Source organism: Lycium ferocissimum, chromosome 7, assembly GCF_029784015.1.
Source record: "Lycium ferocissimum isolate CSIRO_LF1 chromosome 7, AGI_CSIRO_Lferr_CH_V1, whole genome shotgun sequence".
NCBI classification, from domain to species: domain Eukaryota; kingdom Viridiplantae; phylum Streptophyta; class Magnoliopsida; order Solanales; family Solanaceae; genus Lycium; species Lycium ferocissimum.
In genome coordinates, this window is record NC_081348.1 from 29,465,090 (window position 1) to 29,484,395 (window position 19,306).

At 28.9% G+C, this 19,306-nt stretch overlaps 1 pseudogene; it reads right to left on the reverse strand.

Moving 5' to 3' along the window:
• LOC132062103 (acetylajmalan esterase-like) overlaps nt 1-19,306 on the reverse strand; it is a 28,122-nt pseudogene that overhangs the window by 5,739 nt on the left and 3,077 nt on the right.

A 19,306-nucleotide genomic window follows, 5' to 3' on the forward strand; every position in this document is an offset into this window, starting at 1 on the left:
AAATTTTTGTCGTTTATGGTTTAAAGGAATAAACACGCTTTTTGGTATCCCATCACCCTTTCCCTTTTTAAAAAATTTCGGGGTTAAAAACAGGCCTGTTTTTTTAGGACCAATCATGAGTGTTTTTACACCTCTATCTGTTTAACTGCAGCTTCCTTCTTTTTTTTGTCGAACTTTAAATTCATCCATTTAATCACTTAAAAACATTCAAGGACACTAAAATGATGGGAATTTTAATAAAAAAGGGCCTTTACTCCGAGAGTAAAGTGTCCAAAAAAATAAAAGAATCCTTGATCCCGTAAATAATTTTAATTAATCTATTAAAAAACTAAAACTATTAAAAAAAAGGGAAAATTAAAAAAGATATGAAATCATATCTTTTTTAACTCACCGATATGACCAACAAGATTTGACATCAATATAATTAAATATACCCAACTTCAAATATAAGTAACTTACATAATAGAAGAATGGGAGTGGTTTTGGGGTTTTTTTTTTTTAATAATTATATATCATTAAAGTTGGCAATAGTATTCGTTGAAGTAGATGCTATGATTAGAATAGTTAAGATAAAGTACTCATGCCTGCAAGGACATAAAAAAAATTTTTTTTGTGTACAATTTTTTAAGATTATTTTACATGAATAGATTATCAATCAGTAAAAATACTATATAGTATCATCTAGAAATATTTTAGTTAAAGGCTTTTTAAGGACTTTTTAGGACTTCGATTCATACTTGTTCTTTAAGATAATTTCCCTCTTCCGAAATACAAAGTCGTATTTTAAAGGGGGAATTAGTAGCAACACATTATCAGCTTAGTAACATTTGTTTGCGAATCATTTTATTTTGTCTCATATAATACTCGTGAGGTTTATTTTCCCACAAGTTAGGAATTAAAAAATTTTTAAAAAAAGAAGTTAGATCTAACTTTAAAAAAAGAATTCACATAATATTAATTATGTAAGGCGCAAAATAATTTTTTCCTTCATTCACTTTTATTTTTCGATGTTTGAATTTTCTTTGGGGAAGAGTTGTCCGAAAGTGATTGAGACTGCTCCAGCTCGAGAGTCAACACCAATAATGTCATCTAATATAGAAATCAATAAAAATGAATTAATGATGTACAAGTTGCTTTTATGTTATTATAATAAGACAAGGGCCCCTAAGATTTAAAGTAATGGACATCTTAGCCCAATATCGTCGTCAGGCTTGTTTTTAATGTACGAGTAAAAATAAAAGTTCTGGAAATGAATGATGCCTTTAGAACGAAAAAAACTGACAAACATTTTCAAAAAGATAGTATATTTTTATTATTATGGTTTTGATTTAAAATAAAAAAATCCCGTTTTTTTAAAAGGTGCCCAAAAATTTATATAAAAGGATATATCGTGATCCCCATATAAAAAAAATTTTTTTAGGGAACAAGTCAACAAAAAATTAAAAAAAAAAATTTTAAAGTATAACACATACTATAAAAATAAATTGAAAAAGGGATTCCCCGTTTTTCAAATATATTTTGTAAAAAATCCACGTTTTTCCTCTAAATTTTTTTTTTTTTTTTTCAAAAAAAAAAATTTAGTAAACTTTTTTTTTTTTTAAAATTTGTGGTTTTTTAACTTTGACCAAAGATTAACTGGTGAAGACCCAAAAAGTCAATATTTTATATGAACCCGAATTTTTTTTTGCGTACAAAAGTAGGTAAAACATCGGGTACGTAAAGTTTGGGTCTCTTTTGGGGTTGAAAAAGGGGCGGAAGTTTTTTTTGAAAAACTTAGGGTTTTTTTATACTTTGACCAATGAAATGGGGGGACCCAAACGCCCTATTTTATAGAACCCATATTTTTTTCCCCACAATAATGTATAAACATCAAGGATACGGAACGTTCGGATACAAGGGGGGGCCAAAATAAGTTTTGTTTGGTTTTAAGTGTTTTATTTTTATTGTTTTAAGGGGTTTTTTTTTTAATCACGATAAAAATTTTTTTAATATAAATATAATTTAAAAAATATAGGGAGAAAAACTTGAAGGGGCCTTTTATTTTCCCTTTGCGTTTTGGACGCCCGTTTTACTTTTTTTTTTTGAACTTCGTTTTTTTTTCGAGATCTTGGGACAAAGGGGAAAGGCTTTGCACCTTTTTTAAAAAAACCCCTTTTTACCCCTTTAATTTCGTTTTCCCCCCCAAAATTTTGGGGAAATTTTATTTTATTTACTTTAAGATGATGATACGCAATAGATTTCAAAAAAAACCCCAAGGTAATGTCCCGGAATGTCAATTTCACTTCGGTTTAATTTTTTTGAAAAAAAAGGGCGTTAATTTTCTCAACATATAAAGTTGACTAAAATAACCTTACAAAACAAAACTTTGGGGCATTTTTCAACCCCTAAAAGACGTGAACGTCTACGTACCCTTGATGTATGAGCCGACATTAGTACGCAAAAAAACGGGTTTATAAAAAATATTGACTTTTTGTCTTCACACACGATTAACATGGTAAAAGAAAAAAACACACTAAGGTTAAAAAAAAAAAAGTTTACAAAATTTTTTTTTTTTGGGAAAAAAAAAAAAAAAAAGAGGAAAAACGGGACCCCTTTTTACAAAAAAATTTTTGGGGTTTGACCATTTTAAAATTTAAGTTTCCCCAAGTTATCAAAAAATTTTTTTTTTTAATTTTTTTTAGGGGAAAAAAAAATTTTTTTGGGGTTTGTGGAAAAATATCATATTTTTTTTGGTATATAAATTTTTTGGGGAAAAATTTTAAATATTTTTATCTTGGGCCCAATTTTTTTATTATTATTTTTAATTTATTCGCCCTTTCTTTTTCATTTTTAAAAAAATATTTTTATATTATAAAATAATTCAACTCTATAATTTTCAATAAGACTTATTATCAAACACAGATTTCAAAAAATTTATCCAATCAATTTTAATTATATGAACTAAAACGGAAATTAAAGAATACAGTAAATTTACTTTTCGACGAAGTACAAGGTGTGGCACTTTGACTTATGCTTATGCTTTTGCTTAGTATGCTTTTTTTTTTCTTTCTTCAAATTTCTAGTTTACTGATGGCAAGGTTAATTAATTTTCATCCACTTTAGATATCATACACTTTCAAATTTTTTTTTTAGGGAGGAAGTAGGGAACTTGCAAAGACGAGATAGGGGCAAATTAACATATCAAAAAAAATCCAATGAATGAAATATTTTAAAGGTTTTAAAGAATATTAACTTTTTTTTTTTTCCATATTTGGCAGAAATTATTTCCCCACCTCCATTTTAGAAATTAAAAAAAATATAGGACCCCCCTTTAAAAAAAATTCAAAAAAAAAATAAAAAAAATTTTCCCCACCCAAACCATTAAAAAAAAAAAAAGACCCCATATTAAAAAAAAAAAGAAAATCAAAAAAAAAAAAAAAATGCACCCCATATTAAAAAACAAACAATATTAGGGAATTCCCAAAAATCCCCAAAAATCAATAATATTCTTCACACGCGAAACCCCCTTGGAAGAAAGAAATTATGAAAAAAAAATTTGAAACTTTTTATTGTTTTTTTAAAAGGGTAAGTAGTCAAAAACAAATTTCTTTTTTTTCTTATATTAAATAATCAAATATTTAATGTTATTTGCTATTCCGCCTTCATTTATTTGTTATGTTTACTAAAATAAATATACTTAAAAAATTTATATTTTAAAAAAGATAGAATTTAACTACTTTTTTATTTTTATTCTTACTCTAAAAAGTAAAAAAGGGAAAGGAAAAGAAAAATAATAGTAAATGAAGATCAAATAATAAAAAGGAAATTACAAATTATAATTTAATTACGCTTTTATAAAAGGGGAAAAGACAACATGACAATAAAATATAAACCAAAAATATTCAAAAAAGTTAAAAAATAGTAGTTTTCTTTAAATGAAAAAAAAATTTTCTACTTTTGTTTCTTTTTAAAAAACTGAAAATTTATTTAAAAATTTAATTAGAATTATCCAAATCAAAATTTGAAAAAAAATAATAAGTATTGTTTAGGTCCAATCAAACATTAACAATAAATATTTTACCCTTTAAAACCAATTTAAAAATTTCAAAATTTCAACTAATGCTTAAATATTTTATTGTTTTGCTCAAAAGGGAAAAAAACCCTTTTTAAAGTTTTCTTTAAAAAGTTTTAAATTTAAATTTTTGCAAACTTTATATTCTGAAAACTAATATAATAAAGTTTTGGATCGGAGACAAACACAAGTTATATTAATATAAAAACGGATATTAATTATATTAATCGTGTTATATGCTAAAAAAAAAGGAAAATTATGTATGTTTATTAGAAATAATATATATATATATATATATATATATATATATATATATATATATTTTTAATCCCCAAAACATTACATACCATGATCCAAAATAAAGGGGGCCCCAGGGGGAAAGGGGGAACCCATTGATCTCCCAAAAAAAGAAGTCAACTTTTTCAACCAAACGGCCAAATTTGTTTTTCCCCAAATTTTTGGGGGTTGGGGGGAAATTTCATCGTAGTGGGTGGAACAATTGTAACACCCCGTATCTTAGAACCTTTTGACTCGTAACGTTAAGTTTTGGGGGAAAAATTTAAGGTTTGAAGTTTTTTTAAAAGGTTGATGGGCCACGGGGGATAACTCGATTAGTTGGGAATTTGGGAAAACCTCAGAAAGTTTGGGACGTAAAAAAGTTTTAACGATATAAAGGGCCAATCGGTCGAAAGGGGATATGATTCCAATATGGCTAATAGAAGGCGTTTAAAAAGTCTAAGAATCGGCGGGTTTTTAACGTGCCTTATCGAATTAAAAAAAATATGTAAGGAATTTAAAAAAATTTTCCCTTTTTGAAAGTTGTAGATCTTTGAAATATTTCCAATTTTTGGGGGGTCAAACAATCGACAAAAAAATTAGCCCGTTTTTTAAAAAAAATGTTCCCAAAGGTAAACAAAGGGGTAAAAAAATAGGGCGTATATTCAGACGAAATTGGCCCGAAAGCCCTTGGAACGAATGTCGGAAGACATTCGGTCCGTAAAAACCCTTTTTGGGAGTAAAATACGTAAAAGGGGCCGCAAAAATTATAAAACCGTTTTAAGGCTTTTTCACTTTTCTCCCCCCCAGCTAACGACCTTTATTCTCTCCCATCATAAAAAACACCAAGGTAAGCCTACTCTAATCATTCCAAGTCAATTTAAATATACCTTTTAAATTAAACAAGAAACCATATCCAACCTGGGTTTTCAAGAAAACCCTCTCAAAGGGTTTAAGAATTCAAATTTTGGAAATCTTCTTCAAAGTTAAAGTATTCAATTCAAGTTTGGGGCATTACCGGGGTGTAGAGTTCTATCACGGGGGAACATCTTGTTTTTTCCACGCCCTAATCCATAAATTTGATTTCACTAAAACGGGTTTCATAAGCCATGATAACCCAGGTCCAAGTCCATGATTATACCTTTATAATTGTTAAAATTTCCAATGAGTTCTTGATATTTCTTTATGATTATTGAGAATCCCCGAACCAGAAAACCCTATTCTATTTCGGGGTTCAAGTAGTTTATGATATATTATGCTATTTTCAAAAAAATACTATACATGTTTTACAAGTTCGGAGCCATGATTCATATCCTAAAAAAGGTTATATTTAAAACCGGGAGCTTTGACTTTTTTTACATGTTCAAGTTTTGGGAGTTTTTTTTAATTCCCGGGGAAGGCCGATCCCCGAAACTACGAACCCCCCGTAGGAGGGGGGATGCCCCCCCTTCCCGACGAATTCTAATGCCGGACCCTTTCATATTTTATTAAATCTCATTTTCCCCCCAAGGGGACCGAGTTTTCCCCGGACGCAAACCCGTTTTCCGTTTAAGTTTTCTCTCCCCATGATATTTTTACCTGTTTATATTATATATGTATTTTGCGTCGCCCGGTTTGCCCCGTTCGCCTTTTCTTTAACAGTCCCCGTTATTTCATTCCCCCTCCCGGGGCTTCAAATGCGACGTCCCCTTTTCCCGGGGTCGTTTCACGAGCAGTCGTATTTCGGACGCGCACCCCCGGGGATTTCTCGTACCCATGGAGCCCCTCTTTTCGGGGTTTAGTTTATCTTTTTTTATGTCTGCATTTAAAAGGCCCGGGGGAAACCTTTTCCCCCCCGTCGTTTTCCCCCAAAATTAATTGGGTTTCCCGATAGGGTTTTGTTATTTAGATAGGGGTTTTGCCATCGCTCAACCTTTACCCCCAATGATTTAAAAATGTTCATTTAAAATTTTTTGACATCCATGTTTTATAAAAATCCACGTTTTCATATTTCCCCTCGTATGCCCCCCTGATATTGCCAACCGGGTTCGCTCCAAGCGAGGCACCGAGGCCCAGGTGTGCCGGTTGGGCTGACAACAATAAGGCCCATTTGTTTTTATTAAGATTAAAACGTCCAATCCAAATCCACCCAGTTATTAAGTTTTAGGCATCCGAATCAATAAAATTTGAAATATTAAGAGTTGTCCGGAAAATTAGAATGATTAAGATTGTTTGTTTTCAATATTAATGGAAAAATTTGATCTTTTTAAACATATTCAAATAATATTAAAAAAAAAAATTGGGAATTAAACATTAGATCTAAAATATTATAAAAAATTATTAAAAAAAAAAATTTTTTTTTGACAAAAAAAAATTTTAAGATAAATGTATATTTTTTTTTGACAAATTTTTTAACGACCCAAATCAATAAAAAAAATTATTCTAACAATGAACTGGTAAGGAAAATTTTTAAATGTAGAACTATTTTTTTGAGAAATTGTTTATATGTTTTCCTTTTTTAAAAAAAATTAAAAAAAAAAAAAAAAAAAATTGAACTGCATATGCATTCATCATCTTTTTAAACCCTGAAGTATATGCATTTCTTTCCTTGTCAAACTGCATATGCAATCACCCCTTGAAAACCCCTTTTTGATAATTGTGGACATACATATTTAATGAAAACACGGACATCAAGCCTTAAATGGACGAACTATCATATTTATATTATTCATATAAGATTTATATGTATTCTCAAATATTCACCTGTTTTTTTTAAACCCCTTTTAATTTTTGTAGATTTAAAAATAGTATAAATAAATTAAACCTTCTTTTGTAGAAATATTCATGTTCTTTAGTTTAATAATAATAGACTCAAGTGGGTAAAGATTTTTGAACCAAATTTTAAAAGGAAAAAAAATTGGAGTTATTGATAGTTGGAAAGGGGAAAAGGAAATTGTTTTTGCACGAAGGAAGAAGACCCTTGAAACTTTCCAGAAAATAAATAAATTCAAGAGGAAAAACGTTGGTTTTAAAACTTCGATTTTTTCCGGACCCAAAGTTTTTTAAAAAAGACAAAATAAATGCCTTTAAAAATGATTCAATGGTTTATTCGACCTAAAAAAAAAAATACTTAATATGGATTTAATGATTAAGATTCACATTTATAATACAAACAAATGAGGCCTAAGTATTCATAAAGGGACGATTTTTAAATTTAGAATTTTATCATAATTAGGGTTTTTTGTTCTTGAAAATTATTTGTAACATTGTAATTTTTTTAATTTCCATCAAAATTTGTAAAAACCCAAGTTCAAACCCAATATCTTATGGTCCCCCACCCAATCCCAAACTCAAGATCAGCTGAATTATATGAATCTTCAATAAAAATATACTTTATTTAAACTCATCTAATAGGGTGAGAAATGTAGAGGGGGGGGGGAACTTCGGAATCTTGACATAGAGTAGAATTGCAACTTCTAAATTGCTAAGCCATTACCTTCACTGATTTAGCTAGATTTAAATCAAAGTCTTCCTTTTTTTACTTGCAATACTATTTTTTATGTGTTGTATAAGGAAGTGGAACTCTGTTCATTCATTTTTTTGCGGATTGTCCTCTTTTGTGCGGTATTTAATTTGTCCTTTACTTAAAATGGCCGAAAATATCCGGGTTTTGGATTCGAACTTTCTTCCGAAAAAAAAAAAAAAAAAAATCGCAAAGCAAACTTTGTAAAAATTTGCCTTTACGACTATTTTGCCTTAAGACAAACTAAAAGTCTGTCTTATGGGAAAGTTTGTCGTCAACGACTTTCATTTCCTTAGCAAAGTCAAAAGATAAGGCATACTTTTCCTTAAGACATAACTTAAAAGTTTGTCTTATAAAGGGAAAGTTCGCCGCATAGACGACTTTTGCATAGTCTTTATTAAATTGTTTTATTTTATTTTTTTGAGCCGGGTTCAAACCCAACGTATTTTAGGAGAAGGACAAAAGTAAAGATCAGCAATTTGAGGGCTAAAAATTAAAGACCACCCAACGGAGGACAATCGTGCAAAAGGCCCCTGTTCATTCACATTGACGAGCCTCTCAAACAACATGGACGATAAGCCCTTGTAGGCCCAATTAATAAAATTCCTACAATATAATGCACGTCTTCCGAAAATTTGCACAAATAGCACATTCTGTTGGCTGAAATTTTAAGTTTTGTCTTCATTTAAGAAATTTATTTAAAAGCAGTCTCTACGCTAAAATATGGGCACGTCTTACCAATTTGACAAAATTTGTGAACAAATTAACGAGATCGAGGTTGAAGATTGTCTCCATCATATATAACTTGGGAAAACCCGAACACGGAAAATTTTCCGTTACTTGACAAGATTGGTAACAATTTAACAAGATAACACATAAATGTAGTATTATAAGTGTAATTTAAATATCAAATTTTATTTCAGAATATAAAAAATAAATATCTTAATTCACATAGTACACAGTTTGTGTATTTTTCACAAATCCTAGCAGTTTTTTTGGGATATCGCATTAATTTTGAGATTAATTTTGTACCAGTTTGAAATATAAAATTATGGGAAAAAATATATGTACAAAGTAAGGGATACTTACGAAAATACGATACTTTTCCTTTTTAAAATATATCAATATATTTGTTACAAAATATATACGAATCAAATTAAAAAAAAGTAAATAAAACACATTAAATAAACTCGTTTTCCTTATTTTATCCACTTTTCTCTCTCCATTCAAAATTAAGAGATATTGTTCCCGATTTTCTCCAACTTTTGCTCTTTATTTCATACACTTTTCTCTCCCCATTCAAAATTGAGAGATATTATTACCTAATTTTCTCCAACTTTTACTCAAAAAGTCCATTCTAATCGGTAATTTTATGTACAAAAACACCGTAAAACATATATGTATAATTTTGTATGCAATATCTATAACTCGTATAATTTGTTATAATTTTTATATATGAAACATGTATAAAAATCGTATGTATTTTGATTATGATAAAGTACATTTAAATTATATAAAATATAATCAAAGTATGTATAAATTTTGAGAAAATATGTATAATAAATTTGTAATTGATACAAACCGATTCCATGCAAAAATTATACACAAAAATAAATATGTATAAATTTTTGTATGCAATATGTATAACTGTATAAATTCGTTATAATTTTTATGTATGAAATATGTGTAAAAGTTGTGTGTATATTTTGATTATGATAAAATACATATAAATTGTATAAATCGATCAAAGTATGTATAGATTATTAGAAAGTATATATGTATACTAAGTTTTCGATTGATACAAACCGATTCCATACACATTTCATACACTAACGATATCGAATTTATTCGCATTTCATACACATTGTACCGCATATATCTAAATGATATAGAGCAAATTTCATACACATTTCATACATATATTGTTTTCAACATTTTTGAAAACTACAAGTTATATAATATATAAAGATTTCAAAATCATATACTTTATAATTTTTTTGGTATACTTTATAAATAAGAAAGTATCCTTATGTTTTGTAATATTTTATCTTAAGTAGTATTATTAGGTTATTTTCCCTAAAATTATCTCGGATAAATTTATACCTTCAAAACAAAGATAAAATGGTTCGTCGTTAAAGATGAGATATTCCACCTCATCCCATTAATCTTGAATTATTTTATCCACCTTTTAGATATAATCCCGGGATTATAATATCGGGATCCACGTACCCAACGACCACTAAAAGGTTAGTCGCTTGTGACGTATTGTCAACTTGCTATTTTATCTCGCTTTATTTGACCATCTAGTTTACAATATTTTCAGTTTCAATTTTGGGCGAGAATTGCTGGCCAAATTAAGCCCGTCAACTTGTTTCATATCCTAAGTAAAACCGGAACTGTCTCATACGCTTATTAAATACCTACCGTTTCAATTTTTTTGGAATCTGGAATCAGATCGGGGTTGGGAACCTAGAAACCTGGCCTATAATAAAAATAATAATTAAACAGCCGCTGGGTTTTAGTCAGACCGTTACTGGCCAACGGTCCTTTGCAAAATGGCCGTTGCCAAACACCTAAGCCCACATTTTGCCCCCCCAACCCCCAAACTTTTTTTTTAACACTTTAACCCATCCCTCACCCCTATATAAACCCTTCTTCATTTTCATTTTAATTCACACCAATTCACTTTCTCTTTCTCTCAAATCTCAATCTCTCAATTATAGTTACTTTGCAATAATTAGTCACTTTATATTTCTCTCAAATAAATATTACAAAGTCTTATTATAGTTTCAATTATTAATTTTGCAATTATAATATTGTTGGTGGAGTTGGTGATTTTGCAACAATCCGAAGTAACTTTGGTGGATTTGCAATTCTGTAGCCGCCTTCACTTTTGTTGGAAATTAATCCTAAGTAATTGGTACCTTGCTCCAACTCTATCTTTATTTTTCGCAATTTAATTCTAGCAATTTATTTTTCGCAATTTAATTTACGCAATTTAATTCTAGCAATTTAATTTGTTGTGATTTATTTGATTGTGATTTAAATTAATTCTATTTAATAATGTCAAAGAGATTAAGACGTGGTGCCGTAGTAGTAGTGTACGTTAGGCGTGGGCTTAACGAGAAAACATTTGTGGAAGAAACACCTAATTTAGGTATTGATGTTGAGGAAATAATCTACTTTTAGGTCATGAGGCAATGCAACAACATTTTACCGACAGTTTTAATGAAAACTTAGATGATGATGATGAAACACAACCCCCCCGAAAATCCCATAGGAGATACATGTCCTGCACAATCATATACACAAGACAAACCGCCTAGAACTCGTAAGCCAACAGCTAAAGTTGGAAATTTATGACTAAGAATAGGGAAAACCAATCAGCTACATGTACCCTATGTGGACAAGTATTTAGTTTTTTAAGCAAGGAATCTCAAAAGGATGGTGGAACGGGTACACTACACGGTCATACGAGAACCAAACATATGGATGTTTGGGGAGAGCAAACGGTTCAAATGGGGGGATTCAAATGACGATAGACCCACGAACCCGTAGGAATTTTAAGTATGACAAGAAAAAGAGCGTGTAGAAATAGCTAAATGATAGCTTATGATTGTTTACCATTTTCCTTTCCATCGGTATGGGTTTGTTACTTACATTCAACGTTGTTATAATCCGTTATTGAGGGTATTCTCAGAAGTACTTGTAGAGTCGATGTTATAGATTTGTTTAAAAAATATAGATTTTATTTGCGCCATGTATTTAATTCTTTAAATTGTAATGTTTGTCTTACCGCTGATTTGGGTCTTAGTCTTAACAAGTTAGATTTTTTTGCTATTACATGTCATTGGGTTGATGACAATCTGGTTATGCAAAAAAGAATTATAGCTTTTTTATATGATGAAGGAAAAGGTCGTCACGATGGAAAATTTTTAGCTGATTCAATGTTCACTATTATGAGATTTTTTAACACTTATAGAAAAACACTTTGTATTGCTTTAGATAATGCTTCTAATAATACAAAGGCGATTGGTCTTTTAAAGAGAGAATTAAACCCTCCGCTAAAAATATTTTTCATGTGAGATGTAGTTGTCACATTTTAAATTTAATTGTTAAAGATGGTCTCGACTATTTTGACGATTCTATTCAAAAAGTTAGAACGTGGTTGCGTTTTTTTTGTAATGCTAATAGGGGAAGAATTAGAGATTTTAAGAATTCTTGTGTGGAAAATAACCTTAGACCTAGAAAAATTCAAGTAGAAATTGAGACTAGGTGGAACTACACTTACATTATGCTACAACAAGCATACGAGATAGATTCCCATACAACAAATTCACAACAAATATAATACCGATCGATAGTGATGATTGGTTAAATTTTTCGCATTGGGAAGATGTTAAAGAATGTGTTGAGCTCTTTAGAAAATTTTTATAATGCAACTCTTGCTTTTTCTAGACAATTCTATCTCACTAGAATCGAAATTTTAGCCTACTTAGCGAAAATAGCTAGAGTTTTACAAGAGTATAAACATAAACCCGGTTATCAAGTGTCTATTTTTGAAATGATAATCAAATTTAAGAAGTATTTTTTTCCCCATCCCAACTTTATTTATATTGGGTTCTCTTTAAAACCTTGTTTAAAAATGTCTTATACTAAAAATTTGGTTGGTCAAATTTATACATTTTTAGAAATTGAAGCGGGAGTTCAACCATCTTTAGCTGAAGTTTAACTCGCTATTGATGATGAGTTTAGAAATTTTTTTACCATTATTGTAGTTTGGAAGAACGTGCACACCCGTTGCTCCACGCCCTACTACTTCGCAGAGTAGCAAAAAGGGCTTGCTGGTTTAAAAGTTTTACATTCACACCAACTTCTTCTTCTAGTGCAAACTTTGACGAATATAACTTTTATTTGATGCAGCCAAATGTGGATATCAAGGAACTGGATGACTTGGACGTCTTAGCATGGTGGAAGAAGCACAAGGCAAGTTACCCGATACTCTCAAGAATGGCTCGAGATATCCTTACTGCTCAAGTATCAACCGTGGCTTCGGAGAGTGCATTTAGCCAAGGAAGACAACAAATTGGAGACCATAGACACTCATTATCCAAGTTTTTGTATCGTAAGTACTAAAGTGTGCATTCGCGATTGGATTAGATCGGAGCGACGCAACCAAAACTTAGAAGCCAAGAAGGCGAAGAGGAAGAAATTGAATATTTGATAGCTAGGGACCGGACCAAATGAAGACGAATATATTTTCGCCGCCGAATATGATGTGGGGGAAATTAACGAAATGGTTCAAAATTGGTGATTTTATTATTCTACTATTTCTATACCGCTCATGTATTATTTGTGTTAAAAAAAAACTACAACTTGCAAATAAATGTTATCCAAGAATGAATAAAATATATGGCTCATTGAGCTTTCTTCTATTTACTTGTGTTCATATTTTTACTTTTATAAAGCTTAATATACCTAAAATATAATAAGAATATACTTAAATTAAAAACTAGAAAGTTATATACTTAAAAAATAACTAAAATATACTAAGAATATACTTATAATATATAGTATATATATAACTTAAACATATATATATATATATATATATATATATATATATATATATATATATATATATATATATATATATATTAAGTTATACATATATATAAGTTATATTTAACTTAAAGATATATAAATATACATATATATAAGTTATATATAACTTAAAGATATATAAATATATATATGTTTAAGTTATATATATATATATATTATAAGTATATTCTTAGTATATTTATATATATATATATATATATATATATATATATATATATATATATATATTAAGTTATACATATATATAAGTTATATATAACTTAAACATATTTATATATATAAGTTATATAACCTAAGTATACCGATACATATATTGATATATATATAAGTATATTCTTACTATATTTTAGGTATATATATATATATATATATATGTATACGTATATACGAATTTATAAACTTAGAAAACAATTAAGCTATAAATAACATAAGTTATAATATATGTTATAAGTATATATAGTATACTTAAAGTATGTATATATATATATATATATATATATATATATATATATATATAAGTTATAAGTATATATATAAGTTATAAGTATATATAGTATATAACTTAAACATATATCTATATATATATATATATATATAAGTTATATAACCTAGGTATATTGATATATATACGTATATTCTTACTATATTTTAGGTATATGTATATATAGTGTTAACTTAAGCATATAACTTAATATATATATGTATACACGTATATTCGTATTGTCGACTTGTCGTTAGCCCGTTAGTCAAGAAATATTTAAACTTTACTTATAAACTTGTATAACATATGTAAATATACCTACAATATATACTAATAGATACTATAATATATATATAATACAAAACAAAAAAAAAGAGTTTTGAAGCTTTTTAACGGACCGGTTCCGGCTTGAGGTTTCAACCGGTGGCGAACTGGTTCGGTTTTTTTAACCGGAAACCGGCCGGTTCCCTAACCGGCTACCGGTCGGTTCCGGTTAAACCGGTTAATAGGCCTAGTACAAAGTTCATACACCAGAAAACATATATGTATAATTTTTGTATGCAATATGTATAACTATATAAATTCGTTATAATTTTTATGTATGAAACATGTATAAAAATCGTATGTGTATTTTGATTATGATAAAGTACATTTAAATTGTAAAAAATATAATCAAAGTATGTATAAATGTTGAGAAAATATGTATTATAAATTTGTAATTGATACAAACCGTATTCCATACAAAGTTCATACACCGTAAAAATAATATGTATAAATTTTTGTATGCAATATGTATAACTGTATAAATTCGTTATAATTTTATGTATGAAATATGTGTAAAAGTTGTATGAATATTTTGATTATGATAAAGTACATATAAATTGTATAAAATCTGATCAAAGTATGTATAGATTATGAGAACTATATATGTATAATAAGTTTTCTGATTGACACAAACCAGATTCCATACACATTTCATACACTAATTCATATCGAATTTATTCGCATTCCATACACATTGTACCACATACATCTAAATGATATATAGCAAATTTCATACACATTTCATACATATACTTGTTTTCAATATTTTTGAAAACTACAGTTTATATAGTATATAAAGATTTCAAACACACAATGATCACACATATCACAAAACGATACAAACCAATTTTATATACAATTAATACACAAAGCCGCAATAAAAAATACTTTGTAATATTGCTAAAAATTTAATCTAGGAGAGAAGATGAATTTTAGGTCTTAAATTTTGTCTATCATAGAAGGAGAGGGAGATGGAGAGAGAGAGAAATCTTTTTTTAAAAAGTAGAAGAAGTTTCGACGCAGAATCATCCTAATTAAACCCACATTTAAGATCAAATTTTTTTCCTTTAAAAAAGCCTAAAATTGTGAGATCCCATTAAACCAAAATCTGGTATACTTCGTAATTTTGTTGGTGTTTTTTGTAAATAAGAAAAAGTATCCTTATATTTTGTAACATGTAGCCTAAAAGTAGATTATTAGGTCATTTTCCCTATAGATAAGGGTACTTTGGGCACAAATTTTCATAAAATGAGAAGCAGGGGAAAAAATTAAAGACCACCGCGAAATAGGGACAATCCGCGCCAAAAATGTAAATGTAATATACATTTGGCGCCATCTTGCTAACCAATTGTATGCTGCTTGTGTCAAATGAATTCCATCCCAACTGATGTGAGTATTAGGGTCAACACCCACTGGGACACCTGGATCACCACAGTTTTTACTTTGTCATAATTATAGTCTCATCCTATTTCACGACATGCTTTCTGTAGAGTGTTTTTGTCAAATCCTGCAATGTATTTCAATTAAGAAAAGTTTGAAAATGCATATATTAAAATCATTGGGAATTGTTAATTTACAATACTGAAAACTTTACTGGGCAAGAAAAAATAGAAAAAAGAACTTATGATTATAAGTAGGAAATTTACGACATTTTAGCAATAACCAAGACTCGAGGCATTTTGTAGAAGCCACAGATAGGCATTGTAGTAGTCGCCATAAATGAGTGTAATGGTTGGATAATCTTTCTTCAGCTCATCAATAGCTTGTTGCAAATGATCGTGTAGAAAATAGCCAAATTATTTAAATCTTTCAAGCAATGATACTCATCGTAGGCAGCTGAGTCGTCGGTCATGAATTGCGTTAGTAAACTTGGGCCATAACCAAATGGAAAATTGCCCGGAACTACAATTCGAGTTGCCCCAAACCAATGACTCTCTGAATAAAAAATGGATCATTAGAAAATTTAAAAAAAAAAAAAAAAAAAATCATTTTACGCTTCTATGATCCGAAGCTGCAATTTTACGATTTTCCTGTTTAAATGATGAATTTCAATATTTGTAAAAATTTATTTTGACATGAGCATTTGTAAATATTGTACCAGATTCTCTAACTCGAGATCTACCATAACAGATTCATTAATTCATATAATCAACCGGTCAAGAAAGGCATATGTTGATCGACTTTCTATATAACTTCTACAAATAATTATTATTTTGTAGCTTTACACGTAAAAATCGACAATGATATATAGTCATCCTAAGAAAGACATACGTTGATCGAATTTCTATACAATTTCTACAAAATATTACTTTCATTGCAACAACTTCTTGATATGTAGGCGACTGTAAAAGTAAGGTGGCTTCAATTTCTTAAAGATAAAAAGAAACTTCTAGACATGAAATATTTGCAGCCATAGCCAACGTTACTCATAGTCATACATAAACTATAAACAATAAAATCATCACGTTGAATATTGATATGACAATCGTATTTACGTGACTAAATTTAATTGTCCAAACGATAATTATCTTTTGTTCAACAACTAAGTCGACCGAATAAACTTAATATTTATTAGTTTGAGCTTGCATTTTCCCCATTCAAATTTAGTATAACTCATCGCATACATATTTGAATATTATATGTACTATTTAAAATATTTGTACCGATTAACATGGATATACGAATAATAATAATAATAATAATAATAATAATAATAATAATAATAATAATTCTGTGTATCTAAATGGCAGCTAATAAGCCAAGATTTGTTGATTTACCACTAACATTTTTAAAGCATTGCATGATACACGTTTGAAAAGTCAACGTCTGTCTCCTTTCCTTTTGTCTTTATAAATAATTTATCAGATCTCCTAGTGTTGTAATCTGTACTATAATCAAAAATAAAATAACTTCGGATGGCTTGCACGAAGATCGTGTAATCTATTTAATAATGAATTAAAAAAATTCGATGTGACTACACAACGAATTAGAGAAACAAAGCACAAAAAAGAATAAAAATAGTGAAGTCTGAATAAAATAAGGAGCACTGCTAATTAATTCAAAAGACATTGCAAAACGTGCAAAAGGATTTTTCTTAATAATCTTTCCTAGCCGCACATGGAAACCGCCGTAAAGTTTCTTTCGATTAGCAGCGGTTGGTGGAACAGCCAACAAAACGGCCCAAAGTGCCGGCGTAGCGGGATTATAGAAATTTATTCACACTGTTTTGTTAATGGTAAATGTTAATGTATTTACATGTATTTGAATATGCAATTACACTCAACCAAAATTAATTAATGTATATATTCATTTCATTAAATCACTTAACCATGATAAATTAATTAATTGGTGTAAATACCCGGTGTGAGTAAATATTTATCGGGGCAGAATTTTAACGGCGCAGGACAGGGGTCACAGGGCAGACATAAAGAAAAAAGTTATGCTTTATACATTTGGTGTAAACTACTTACAAAATTATTTTATAATCTGAGTACAAGCATTAGAAAAGAATTGTCAAAGTAATTTTACAATCATGCAAATCAAAGCCATATTGTTAGCAAATTTATCAGGGAAATCATATTTTGCTGCAGAAGTACATGGTTGTTTTCAGAAACAAAAGAAACTTTATTCTATCCTTTGATTGATAGAAAATATAGTCAGATGGCTTGCACGACATTAGAGAATAAAGCAGAAGGTTGTGAATTGGGTAATAAGAAAATGAAAGCAATCACTTCTCCAGTTGACTTCAGATGAAAAGGAGAAACAAGGCACCCAAAAAAAAAAAAAAAATGGAAGATTGCATTAAACCGAGGAGCGGACCCATGTGGTGTCAAGTGGGCTCAATTCGTCCGGAAATCTACTGTTTATAGAAGCAAAAATATATTTTTAAATCTGACTATATAAAAGAATTGAATCCACTTGATACAAGCCTTTGGTGTAGAGCAATGGTCAAGTGGGTTCAATCCACAGTGACAACGTGGGATCGATTCTTTTTATAACATTGCAAATGCGTGAACGTAATGCTCATAACTTCCCTCTAGACCTAGCAACTATCGAAGCTCTATCTACAAATGGATAAGATCCCAGCCTAGTCTATAGAGGTTTTAAAGAAAGAAGCAATAATCATTTTCTTGTTCTATCAAGAAGCTGGCAAGCATGTTTCTTTTTTTTCTTTTCTTTTTTTATATTATTAATTTATTAATATTTTACTTATATAGACTTTTTTGTTTACATTATAGAAAAAGAAGGAGAGTATTTGCCTGCATTTATTCATGATTGAGTATTCTATTTTGATTTTACAGAAAGAAGAAATAATAATTGACCATTAGACCAACTATATTCAATTAATGCAAGTCAACTGCTAGCTAGTAAAATTTAATACTTTATATTGTCTTTCTTATTCTATTTCATCTTTTATAGTTTGATTTCTTACTCAAATTTAATAATAATATTCTTAAAATCTATTTTAGTTCAAAAAAATTTAAACTTTTTATAAATTGAATTTTGGTACTCTGTTTCATAGTTTTTGTTACAACATGCAACTATATTCGTTGAAATTATATATAGTTTGTAGTTAATTTTTAGTTTAGTTCATTTTTTTTATATTATTTTTGTTTTGTTTAAACATTTTGGTATTGTCTTTCGTTCGTAAATAACACCGATAATTATAAATGATTTATAATTACATAGAGCTATTAAATTTTAAATTCTTTGTTGAAGTAATTTTATATTGGGATAGATTTGTTTAATAATGAATGTAATTTTTTTTTTTTTTTGTGATTCTTTTCAAAAATTATTTCAACTTTGTTAAATAAAAAAAAGAGTGGAATTTAAAATAACTTTATTCTTATGTTACATTACTAACAAAAAAGAACAAATAAAATAACATCGGGCAAATCTAGCTTATTATGCTCGATGTTGCTTACATTATTATTTATCACCATTGATCTCTATTCATTAATTGAACCCGCTTGTATAAAATTCTGGGTCCGCCACTGATTAAACCTGCCTGTACTTTACAATCAAATTGTTCATATTGATAGTAATA